This window comes from Capsicum annuum, chromosome 10, assembly GCF_002878395.1.
Source record: "Capsicum annuum cultivar UCD-10X-F1 chromosome 10, UCD10Xv1.1, whole genome shotgun sequence".
In the NCBI taxonomy this organism is placed as follows: domain Eukaryota; kingdom Viridiplantae; phylum Streptophyta; class Magnoliopsida; order Solanales; family Solanaceae; genus Capsicum; species Capsicum annuum.
Genome location: NC_061120.1, coordinates 79,938,940 through 79,952,671, shown reverse-complemented (window position 1 = coordinate 79,952,671; position 13,732 = coordinate 79,938,940).

Here is a 13,732-nt window from a genome sequence, read left to right as displayed (position 1 = left end):
GTATTCTAAAGATCGTGAATCCATAAAATAGTAATTATAAGACCATATGAACAACCAAATATGATAATTAACTTTAAACCAACATAATTGAATGCTAACTAATCATGTTCATAGCCTCAACTCTAGAAAAAGAGGTATTTAGCCACTCATAATCTACTTTACAATCACCAAATTAATATAGTTCATACAACAATTAAGTAATGAAAAGAAAAGAATAAAAATCCTATTTGGAGCCTCCCTCGTGTATTTTTCTCTCCCAAGTCATCCAAGAATGTTTAAAATGGAAGCTAAGTGTCCTATTTATAGTATAGGACAAGTTGCATCCGTAAGAAATCAAGGTTGTGGCACTCTCTTATTGTAGAGGCTTGGCAATGTGGCATGCTCTTATCGTGGACTCTAGCCTCTGTGGCATGTTGCTAACGCGGCAGCCCACGATTTGCCAACCAAATTTGTTCCAATATTATTTCTTCTATTTCTTGACTCTATCGCACGTTCAAATCACGGTAAGCTACTATTTTGATGGTCTAAACTCTTCGAAACATGCTCTTTAACATTGGTCCATGACTTTGATTGCATCACATCTTGATCTTGATGAGTTTTTGGCTTCAGTCCTCACATTCTCTAGCTTTTGAGGGGAGGATTGTCCAAGTCCATATAAGGAGACTAAATACCTATACCTTTTTTTATGTGGGACTCTTAACAGTAGAAAAGGGATAGACAAGGTTAAACAGTTGGGATTCAGGATTAACTAAGCAGGAAGTTCCAGAAAAAAAGGATAGGAAAAAGATAGTCTCACACAAATGAAGATTAAAATAATTTCATGGAAATTCTGGGGATTAAGCAAACAACAACAACAAACCCAATATGTTCCCCAAAGTGGGGTTTGGTAAGGATAAGATGTACGCAGTCCATACCACTACCTCCGAAGAAGTAGAGAGGTTGTTTCCGATAGACCCCGGGCTCAAGATAAAGAATAGGCGACAAGGAGATGGATTACATAACAGAAAAAGCGTAAGAAATAATAAAAAGTAAATCAGAGCAATACAAAAATACAACAGATAAGGTAACACGAAATAAGCAGATAGCAACTGAGAAAATATGAAAGGGACACCCACGTATAAGTAACACCTAAGGTTACTAATCCGGCTACACAAGATCTCTCCTGGTGGCTTGCTACAACCCACACCCTCCCGCTGGCTTTTTACCCTTATCCGCGACCTCCACATCTTCCTATCCAGGGTCATGTCCTCAGTAAGCTGCAGCTGCTCCATGTCATGTTTGATCACCTCCCTCCAGTATTTCTTCGGCCTACCTCTACTCCCCCTGAAGCCATCCAACGCTAGTCTCTCATACCTACGCACTAGGGCATCCGCGTCCTTCCTCATCAAATGTCCAAACCATTTTAGTCTTTCTTCTCGCATCTTGTCCTCCACCGACGCCACTCCCATCTTCTCCCGGATTAAGCAAACAAGAATTCAAAATAAACAAAGACTCTAGTAATACCACTCCATAATTGAAAACCAGACGTGTTGTGCATCTAAGAAACAAAGGTAGAACAATGAACCAACCAGCTAATTGAACAGATTTGGATTGTACAAGGTCAGATTGGGGGATTAGAACCATCAAGGGAGTTCTTTTAAGGGTATCACTATTTTATGAGATAAAAGACAATGGTCCTGCATGAGAATTCAAGAAGCTTCACATAATCATGCCTATATGAGAGTGCTAACAAATAGTTCAAATGGGGATTTCGGTGCAACAGAGGAACTTATGCTTGGAATCTAAGTTGCTCGAACTCAGGTACAAGTATCTGACACGGATGCAAATTCAAGAGTCGGATTTGGCAAAATTTAGGGTTTAAGATTCGAGGGTGCGATCCAGGTATGGATACAGGTGCTGGCCTGCTGGATTCGGCTAAAAACCCAAAATTATAAAATAACGGTATAAAGATATTTTAAATTTTGAAAGATCATCTAGGTTGTCTTCCCCAAGACCCAACTTCTTCTTTCAAGCTCTTTGTTTTTTCCCTCAAAAAAGTAAAAGGAAGTCTTTCAAGGCCTTCCACCAACTCTCCTTACAGATTGGTGCTATTGTCTACCTCAGAACACCACTACTTCAATTCTTAGTTTCTCTCCATTTGCCTGAAACATGAATATACAAAATTGACCAACAGGAAAAAACTAATAAGGAGACAAAAAGCAAAAGGACTATAATATTGAAGGATATGCTATTTCTCATGTCTTAAAGCTACTTTATCTTTTATTTTGAGAAATCAAAATCTCAATTTTCCCCCAGATTTGTCCATGTTTGGCCAAAGTATCCAATTTGGGCTGACCCAATCTCACACGTATCCTGCACCCATCTTGTGTCGACACGGATGCGGCAGCAAAAATAAAGAGTCCGCGCAACTTAGATTGAAATCGGTAGAATAGGTGGTCTAGAGGATCTATCATGGGTTTAAGGGGTGATTAAAACAATAGATAAGAGAAAGAAAGGAACTGATGCAGAACAACAAACAAGAGCAAAGGAAAGATTTAGAGAATTTGTAAAGGAGATGACTTTTCGTGAATCTTCTTCAACATGGTGAAATTTACACAAGGTCTAGAGATAATAATAATTCCCAAGTTAATAAAGCATTGACAGGTTTCTCATGTCAATAAAATGGGATGAAGCTCCTTGTAAAATCAAGCAGAAACTTTAGACTAAAAGCATTTTAAGACCACAAACCTTTGATGCTGGAGTGCAAGGATCGAAATCCATGTCACACTTACTAGTTTGAAAATATGTGGCTGAAGGTTTTCAAAAAGTGTGGAAGGTTGGTGGGATGGATATGCGAACAGTGGTACTCCTGATTTCGGACCTCTAAAGATGGACATAAGAAGGTCGAGCAGAGAAGTGTTTGGCAACCTGGAGGATAACAAAAGTAGAATCTTGGAGGAATTTACAATTAATGAACAAGAAGCAGTGATTGGCAGAAATTAAGTAAAAACGCTTTTAAGAAGGGTATAGGTCTTTTCTTCCTCAGCCTTAGTTTCAGTTAATTCTATTTGTGGCCATTGACAAGAGCCTGGCAACGATTTGATTTAAAATATTCAACTTTCTGCATCAACAACAACAACAAACCCAATGTATTCCCACAAAGTGGGGTCTGGGAAGGGTAGAATGTACACAGTCCATACTGCTACCTCCAAAGAAGTAGAAGTAGAGAGGCTATTTCTGATAGACCCCTGGCTCAAGATAGAGAATAATAAGCAAGAGCGTAATGCACCATTAAGCATGGTAGGTGGCATAACATAAAAGGAATAAGACATACTAAAAATAAAATAGAAATCAGAGCAATACGGAATAAAATAAATAAGCGCAATCTGAAATAAGAGATAAGAAATATAACATCCGAAAAGTACGACCCCGACCTATGGACACTGTCTTGGGATTACCTATACATGAGCTTTTCTACTACTAGCTACAACCCACGCACGCAACCTAGCTTTTTACCCTTATCTGCGACCTCCACACCTTTCTATCTAGGGTCATGTCCTCAGTAAGTTGTAGCTGCTCCATATCATGTCTAATCACTTTCCTCCAGTACTTCTCCGGCCTACCTCTCCTCCTCCGAAAAAGGAGTGAAAAAAGTGAAAACAAGTTTTACTTGTTTTCACTTTTACAAATACAATTCCAAATTGTATTTGAAATCCTTATGACCAAACACTAAACACAACTATTTTCACTTTTTTCACTAAAGTGAAATAATTTTTCGGAAAACAGTGAAAAGATTCTCATGGCCAAACGGCTACTTAGAAAAATAAATACAGAGAAACCAAAAAAACACAAACAAATATATATATATATATATATATATATATATATATATATATATTTGAGTTTACCACTTTCAATCAGAGTTAATTGCATTGGAACTTTCATTATAATTTAGTTTATATTTTATGTTTGGACATCTTTAAGAATACTTTAGATATTGTGTTTTGAAGTTTTGCTAGTGACATATATTATAAAGTATATTTAAGAGGCCTAGGAGCCTGTACAATCTTTAATCTACCAGTCAAATAATTGATGTTTAAGCCTATAACTTGATGTTAGAACTCGACCTGAACTAGTTGTCAAATTTAATATTATTACATATCTTTGTATACAATTTTATTTTTTTTAAGCATACAAAGGTAACTTTGATTATGTTATTAATTATTGACATAACCGAATAATCAAACCAAAAAGAGAATAAATCAAACCAAATCAAATTTATTTTGGTTCGAATTGAATTGCACTTCTTCAAAACCAAAAACCAAAACCGAATGATAAAAAACAAGCCGAAAAACCAAATGCACACCCCTACTTGATATGCATATTTGGTCCTTTCTTTATCTCTTTCCTTCTTATTTTTAATAACAATATGTCGAATCAACTTGCACACACTTCATCTATTTCACTAGATACTCGTACCCTCTAACTAGTACAAGTTCCAAATAACTCAATCCCACCGAAAGAAATGAAAACTACCTAATTTTTTTTGCCTCGGATGGGATTCGAACTCAACTTCACAAGCAATACCATACTCCTCCACTTCAACTATCCTATTCTTTTGCTTTTCGTTGCATCTTATTATCATGCTATTCTCCTAGGAGATTGCATATCTTAATCATTTGAGTTTAGGTACCATAATTGGCTAATTTTATTTCACTTAAATTATTAAAAAATAATTTATTCGACAAATGCATTCAACGGTGATGAAACCCTACACTATCAGGGGTACGGTATACAACACCCAAAATGAGACCAAAAGTCCAAAGAAGTAACTGTTTCAAGCTAGTATGATTTTCATAACTTATGGTGTGTAAGACATGTTTAAAATTTCACAATATATTTCCATATTTAGAATTTCTAATTAAAATTTCATTATTTCCCTTAACAATTATGCTATCAAAATATAAGCATCATTTTTTTTTTCAAAATATATGTTTAATATGAAATTTTTAAACTGACAAGTCAAAAGAAAATGACATCAAGAAACAATAGTTAAAACTTCAAACATGTTCCAAAGGAAACTTTCTTCTCACCGCATCCGCGCAGTAATCGTCTGATAGCTTCCAGAGAACCCCCCATACACAATGCTATAGGAAATGTTTTCTTAAAATCCTGTAAAATAAAAATAAAAAGATGTAAAGCTTGAACTCTTGTTAGATGAGACACATTAAAGCACAATTAATGCATTTAGGCAAGCGATTAATGTATATCAACAACAAACTCACAGAATCGTTTTTAGTCATATGTGTGGCAACAGATCCATGGCATCCCAATATATTAGGGGTTATTCCACTTTGCTTCAACTTTGCTTTGTTATCCCTTGTTCTAAGAGCTACTCCTGTAAAAGCCAAAATCCACTCTAATTCAGAGCTTAGTGGTCGCTCCTGGGGATGTGCTCAATCTTTTGCCACTGTGGGCCCCAGCCAATCTTTCTGTTCATTTGGCTAAGTAAGACCAAACAGACTATTCCGAGTACAATCCTGACTTGCAAAGCGCCATCGGCAAAATTCATCTATGTACCACACATACAATCCAAAGACTGAGGTCCCTTCTTATCTTACTTGATTGTTGGTGACACCTCCTAAGCTTTCTGTGTTGGGTCCATAGTGTGGTATCTTCCACCCTTTGTTACTGCTAAAATTACGTTGATGAGAAGGGGGTATTTGCTGACAAGAAGCCTTTTTTCATTAAAAGGAGTCTAGTCTGTAAGGATGCGCTTACCCCTGACAGCGATGGATATGGATGACGAAAGCCCACCAGAGAAAGCCGAAGCACAGGTTTTCAGACCTCTCTGAATCCCAAGAAGGGGATTTATGGTCAACACTATCTCACTCATAGAGCATGACCCCATTGATGAATAGACTATCTGAACTGGGGCTAGGGACTTTCATTTGATCGAAGGGCTTCTTACGCTTTTATCTCTGTATCTGCTGTAAGTTACAATAATAGCATTCTCTCTTACTTTTTGGATTAGCCTATTGCGTAACCGATTTTGAGCTTTCAATATTTTCACCTCTATAGATGAGATTTCAACAAATTAAGAAATCCTCCAACTTGAAAAGAATAAGGGGTAACCAACTGTCCAACACAATAACTTCCTAGGGTGCTGCACAAGGAAAGATATTCCTCGCATAAATTCTGCATACAGTATTTCTTTTGAAATATTTAACTGTGCATACTCATGAAATCTCATCCTAACTAACGCAACACTCAATTTTCAGCATAAACCCACTAATACAACTCTTAACTTTTGCATTAAACCCCATTACTAATACTGGCATACCTGAGCCAGGGATCTATTGGAAACAACTTCTCTTGATTTTCAGCATAAACCCACTAATACAGCTCTTAACTTTTGCATTAAACCCCATTACTAATACTGGCATACCTGAGCTAGGGCTCTATTGGAAACAACCTCTCTAATTCATCAAGGTAGTGGTATGGACAGCGTACACATTACCCTCCCCAGGCCCCACTATGCGGGAATACACTGGGTATGTCATTAATGTTGTTACTAATATTGGCATAACTTCTGCAAGAATCTATGTATTGGCTATCTAAAAGAAAAATACCCTTAAAATAGACAATTTCTGCATAACAATTCGGTGAATTATTATACCCCATATAACAATTCCTACATTATTATTATTATTCAAGCATAACAATCCCTGCATTATTATTCATAGCATAGCAATCTCTGCATTATAATTCACAATAACTAGCCCATCAACCAAATGACACTTAAGAGAACATGAGTTATCCAGGATCTTAGAAGACTTGCAACCCAATCAGCCAAAGCCTAAGACATATAACTTCCCCTCTAGGCAGATGATTTGGAATCTAGAAGACTCATTACAAAAGAAATTGTCTCATACCATTTATCTTCAGAAAATCTAAAACTCACTGGCGTTGTTTCTTAAACAATAGTTACAGATCTTATAGTGACAGAAAGCATATGACAGCACATGATGTCTAAATTTACTAGCCGTATATAGTAATTTTTAGAAAAAGATAATTCGGCATCATTCTGAACATAATTTCGTAACCTAAAAAAGACACACTCATGCGATTACTATGGTTATGTTACTATGCTATTGTTGTAAACCAAAAACCTCACAAAAATTAAACATAGTTATACAAGAAAAAGTAAGGAAAAAGAAGGTTAAACTGAATACCTCCAATCGATCCAGTAGATTCTCAGCCACCGTATCAAGAAGAGAATCCTTTGGCTTCATCAACCACACCACTCTATTGCGCTGCCAACATTTTTTTCCAACAAAAAATGCATAGTATAAATGGATAAGTAAAACTGAAAATTCTTTTTAAAAAAAAAAATAAAGGGGAGATATTCAAGGTATATGGAATTGTGCGATGGAAGAAGATTTACTTGCTTGCGCTTAAGATGGCGATCAAATATTTTGAGTTTAGAGCTCTGAAATCCATCTCCGGCATCAGTACAGTAGGATCTTATGCCTCCCCGGCAAAGATTTATGCTTCTTCTCATTGTGAATTAACTTTGGAATGGCCCTGTTTTGGGTCAAGACAGACAGAGAGTCAGTTATTTATCAGTAAATCCAAAATCCAGCCTCATGAGTACCCTATTTGAACACCCTATTTTTGTTTTCAAAAAATTTTAACTCAATCCAGAAAAAAAAAACAGTAATGGACATGGGATATTCAGAGTTTCTTCAAAGAAAAATGGTTAGATTCATCCCTGTACTTCCAAAAAAAAAACTATATCATACTTCCCTTATACTTTTTTTCTTATATCCATGGTGTCCGAGCCAGCTTGCCCTCATCTCATCTAATTCTACGGGATACCTGTAAAGCATCAGGTACCAGGTACTCTGTCCACCAAGTCTAGAACAGATGGAAAGAAATCACCTAGTGTTTATCGCTGTTCTTCCTTATACATTTTTCGATACATTTGCCCTTAGAATCCAACTTTGAGCATATGCTTGCCTTTGAACCATTAATTCCCCTTTTTCCCACCTTTCTTTTAAATGACATGGTGTCCAGGCCAATTTGTGCACACCTCAAATAATATAGGTAATTCTGTCCACCAAGGGTAAGGCTAAAAGAGATGAGAAGAAATCACCTAATTTTTTGGTCTCATGTTGGAACTTTTTCCCCACCTTGTTCTCGCACTTTTAATTTGATCTGCATTTAAGATATTTAACCCGAGCCACCCATTAAACCCACCCTAGTTTGCATAATATACCCATTCCAAAATTTCTTAACCCCAGCACCACCTTTGATCTGCGTGTAAAGGCAATTATATTTAGGTTTGTACGGAAAATTTTAGCAAAATAACTTAATCATCCATCGATTCCAAAGAAATATCTATGACATTAGCTAAAAATCAACAAGGACAACAGACTTGATCATATTGAAATGAAACAGTTACTAAAACACTCCCTCTGTCTAATTTATCTGGCAAACTTCAGAATTTAAGAGCCAGAGAGTTTCATTTTGACAGTAAATTCACGTCGGGAATCTTTAAGTTATTTGAAATAAAATTTATATATTTAAAAACTAAGTAAAAAGTAGTATAGGTGACAACAATTCCTAATTCAACATATATGAAAAAATTACCATAAAAAAGACTTGTTTAAATCTTGAAATTCAAAAGTTGCCTCATAAATTGGGACGGATGAAGTAAACAAAATCAAAAAAGGGGACCTTTATATATATATGAATACTTATATTATAGTAACTTCTCAGCGAGTGGCTAGCTTTTGACCGAAACATTCACCGGTGAACTCAAATGGAACCAACAACAGAAAATCCCAACGACGACATCCGTCTCGAAGCTGCAATGGAGTTTTCATATGGTTCTATGGTAGAGATTAGAGAAAGGTCGATATTTTGGTATTTATGGAGGAGAGACCGTTCGGAGGAGCTCCCTATGGTTCACGTGGGATTTGACAATCTTGGCTGTGGGTTTATATGGCAAATTGCGTCCGGTTAGAGAAAGGAAAAAAATCTAAATATACAAAAGGTATAGTATTGTTTAATGCAATTCTTTTTAGTTTATAAGTTACAATAATTTTTTTTAAAAAAAATAGAATTATTAATTTTCAAAAACGTATTTTCTAGCAATCACCTCCAATTGCTTTCAAAGAGTTTTAAAACAAGTTTTTTCTTCTCTGAAATAATCTTCTTCAAAATCAACAAAATATACTAATTGAAATACAAAATTTCTCAATTAAGAATTGTATTTAAGGCGTTGAATTGAATTAAAATACTGACTATAGTATTTTAATTGAAATTGCAGTTATTCAAAGGAAAAAAATTTAAAACAACGAATCGATTGTGTGAAAATATAGAGGCTGATAATTTACATTCAATCATGATACAGCATGAGGATAGATGGGATATCATGGGTAATTTTTAATGCATTCAATCATAATCTCTCAAATAAGTTATTCAAAATGAAAAAAAAATGAAAAAACAGAATGATTTTCTCATAATATGGATGGTGATAATTTACATTCATTCATGATGCAACATGAAGGAAGCTGGAATGTCATATGTAATTTTAATTTTTTTCAATATTCAAATTCTCCCATTTCCATACATAACATTATGTTGATTTGATTATATTTTATTTGTTTTTTATTGATTTAAAAAGTACATATGCAAGTTTTAAATTCAAAAAAATTATTCATTATTCAAAAATACAATACAATGACGTGACTAATGTGATTGCATATTGGTGTGCATGTATATTTGAACCACGAAAAGGTGAATAGAAATTTCTTCATCAAGTATCTATTGTGTATAACGTTGAGGGATATGACTATAGATGTAATAGTGGGGTGTTAAATTCATTGGTGATGAAAACAGTTTACATTCAACTAAAGAAATTTGGGAGATAAAAGATCTATATTCAAATAATTGCTTGAGGCAAATGCAATAATCATTCAAATATAGAAGATCAACCAATTCAACCATTAAATATGATGTGATTAGTTATTTTTGTTTTACCATTAAGATACACATTGATTATATTGTATTGTACTCAAGAGGTATTGTAATACCCCGATGGTTTCTTAAGCCTAAATCCGTTTTTTTAGTGAATATAGATGACTTCCAAAGTGATTGTTGTTTATATCATGTTGTATTTCCTTAAATTCCACTTTCTATCATATGGAGAATTAGATAATCTTTCCATCGACATAAGATTCACCCAAATCGGACACCCGGTAAGGGAGTTAGAGCCATTTTGTAATACCCCGAGACTCTAACCAATAGTGCAACCATGAATCAAGCTCATGAGAAATAAATTTTAGTGCTTTTGTTGTTTTCTAATTAAGGGTGATGTGTATTAAGGCCTCAAAGATGTCCTAGAGATTAAGTGAATCAAAACATTCCTTACCGATTGAATTCTTGGGAAGGATTTTTCCATATCCAACTTCAAATGATCATATATCTCATTCTACTATGAATAATTGATCCCATGACCTACCAAAAGATATATAATTGAGTTAGCTTTTCAACGATACCAATTTCGTTAAAATCCAATATCGAAGTAAAGAGTTATGCTTATTTTACTACAACGTGTCAACCTGGAAACTCCGTGACGACCTTTTGTGACGGCTTGTCACAAAATGTCGTCACCTTAATGCATAAAGTCACAAAATTCAACCTTTTGTGACGACATTTTGTGATGGCTTGTCACAAAATGCTGTCAACCTTAAGCCAAAAATCATAAAATCCACCATTTTTGTGACGACAATTCGTGACGGCCTATCACGGGCCTGACGACTTATCACGGATGTCGTCATCTATTTTTTCTCAGCAATTAAGGGACGCTTTTGCAAGGGCATTTTGGTCATTTCTACCATTTTGGTCCTATATATATATATCCAAGTAGAGAAGAGAAGTTCATTTTCTCTCATTTCTCTTCCAAGAAAGATCTAAAACTAGGGCTTCTTCCAAAATCCTAAATCAAATCTTCTACAAGAAAATTCAAGAATCTTCCAAAGTTTTCACCAAGTTGTTCAAGAATCAAGTTCTCCAAGTCAAAGATATCAAGAACTTAGCTCAAAAGTGTGAAGAAGAGTTTCCAATCAAGCTTGCTCATCTTAAAATCATAATCCAAGGTATGTGGGGTTTGAACAAGAACACTTCTTTCATTCTTTTTCCCAAAGATTTAATTTCTAATATTAAAATTCATGATTTTTGAAAGTGGGTTTACACCCAAATTACTTTATTAATGATTTATGATATTTGAGCTATTCAAGATTGATAGACATGACTATTTTATCATTTTATTTCTTAAATTGAGAACTTATGCCATGAGTTGAATATTGTTATTATGAGTTGATGATTTTCGAATAATTTGAGATAAGATTCATGATTTAAGCTTTTCTATGAGAAGTTTGATTATTGAATATATATATATATTGATATGTGAGCTTGAGAGTCAAGAATGAGTTCTATGATGTTTTCTTGAAGTTTTTTGATACATGATTATTTTACAATTTTCAAATTATGACTTGATATTTAATATTGTGAATTTCATATTTCTATCATGAGTTGGTATTTCAAGTGCTTTCAAGACATGTGTCATGCTTTAAGCTTCCTTATCACAAATTGGATTATTGGGTATATTGATTCATGAGATTGAGTTGTTACAATGAGTCTTGATATTTCCTCACAGTTATTGATGTTGCCATGGCTTAATGAATTGATACATTTTAATATTGAGAAAGATTGATTTGATTTGAGTCGAGTTACGAATCCACAAATTGATTATGATTTGATAAATGAGAAAGAGATTTGATTTGGTCTTCATGATAGACCCTTGTGATGTTTGAGGTGGATTTCCTAACGCGTTATGAGCTTAAGTCTGGGAGTAGTATTTACCACCGAGCGGGAAGTGTGGGTTCAGCGCATCTTACTTCCCCAGAACTATGTGCCACCGTAGGATTAAGATTTAAGGGCCAAAGGCCAAAACAGTGATCACTAAAGTTAAGGTTCTACTCTGATGGCAAGGATAGAACAGCTCTCCCCAACGTGGGTAAGACGTTGGACTCCATGTAAGCTCACATGGTATATGTCGGTTATAAGAAACTCCCAAGTCCATAAGAGTTCAAGTTTCATGAGTTATCGAGTCACTCTAAGTCATGAGTTAAAGAGTTTGATTTGAGTATAATGATTTATGAGATATATAATGCTTGTATTACTTTTGATGATTTACAAGGAATATATTTCAGTTAATTCAAACAAAAAAAGTCGTTATCGTCAGCATGCATGATTTTCATAATCATTTATGATATTATTTATAATGTTGCATTGCACCCCCATATACTCAGTACGTTCCTTAAAGTACTTACCCCCATATATTTCTATGTGCTACAGTGTCTTATAATGTAGGTACAAATTGTAGCACAGATACCGCATTCAGTCAGTCCGCTGCTCCCAGTCAACAAGTAACGAGTCCTTTTGATACGAGGGCTTGAGTTGGTTATACAGTTTGAGAAGTATTATATTTTCTTGTTTTAGTCGTATTGAGCTTAGATAGTTGGGATTCATGACCCGGCTATCTAAAGTCAGTACCAGTAGAGGCTTCATAGACAGTCAGTAGAAGTTGATGTATTCAGTTTCAGTTTTATTTGGTGAAAGTAGAGTTGAAATCTTGTAAAGTTCATGTTTATAGTGATCAAGTTCAGAGCAGTTCCATGTTTTCGCTGATTTTATATAGATTTAAGCATTTTATCCAGTTGCTTATAAGTTATGCCAGTAGGAGGGTTAGCTTGGGGTCACTTGTGCCCCTAAGCACCGTGTGATATCTCGGGACCTAATTTCGGGGCGTTACAGGTATATAAATTAGTATTGTATGAAAAAGGTATATATAAATAGATGTCACATATGATGTGATTAGTCGTTTCGTATTGTATGAAAAGAGTATTTAAGAAAAGATTGAGATAAGCATATAGTACCCCCTCGAACTATGACCAAAGTTGTTACGACACACTCCAACTTCACATAGGTCATATTACCTCCCTGAACTCAATTTTAGCATATTTTTAACACCCTTTTGTGCTGACATGACACCTTTATTACATAAAAATGGAGCTCACGTCAAAGGTGCCACATCAGCTAAAAGGGTGATAAAAATATACTAAAATTGAGTTCATGGGATAATAGGATCACTGTGAAATTGGAGTGTGTCGTATAAAGTTTGATCATAGTTCGGGGGGCATTAAATGCTTTACTTAAAAAGATATTTCATGACGTGATTAATTGTTTCACATTTTATGAAAATGATATCTAAATTGATATCAGGTGGTTGTAGCAGTGAATTAATTTAATATGTAGTATGATATTTTAGGCTTCAGGTAATATATTATCTTAAAGATTGGGTCTTTGATGTGTTATTCAGAATTTTGTAGATAATTTATCTACTTTATGTAGTAATGGAATGAGTATGCAAATTGGTATCACCTAATTAGAATATCATAATTCAAAAAATACAAGTTTGTATATTTATTTCATACACTAAATTAAACAATAACATCTAATAGTTGGTGAAACTTAATTTTTATACCAACTTCTGCAATCATTATACTCATTCCATATAAATATAACATGTAAGAAATTATTTTATAAACGTTGAATAAAATATTAATATTTCATATTGATTTATACAGGCTTCATAACAAAAAATCTAAGTAATATGTTC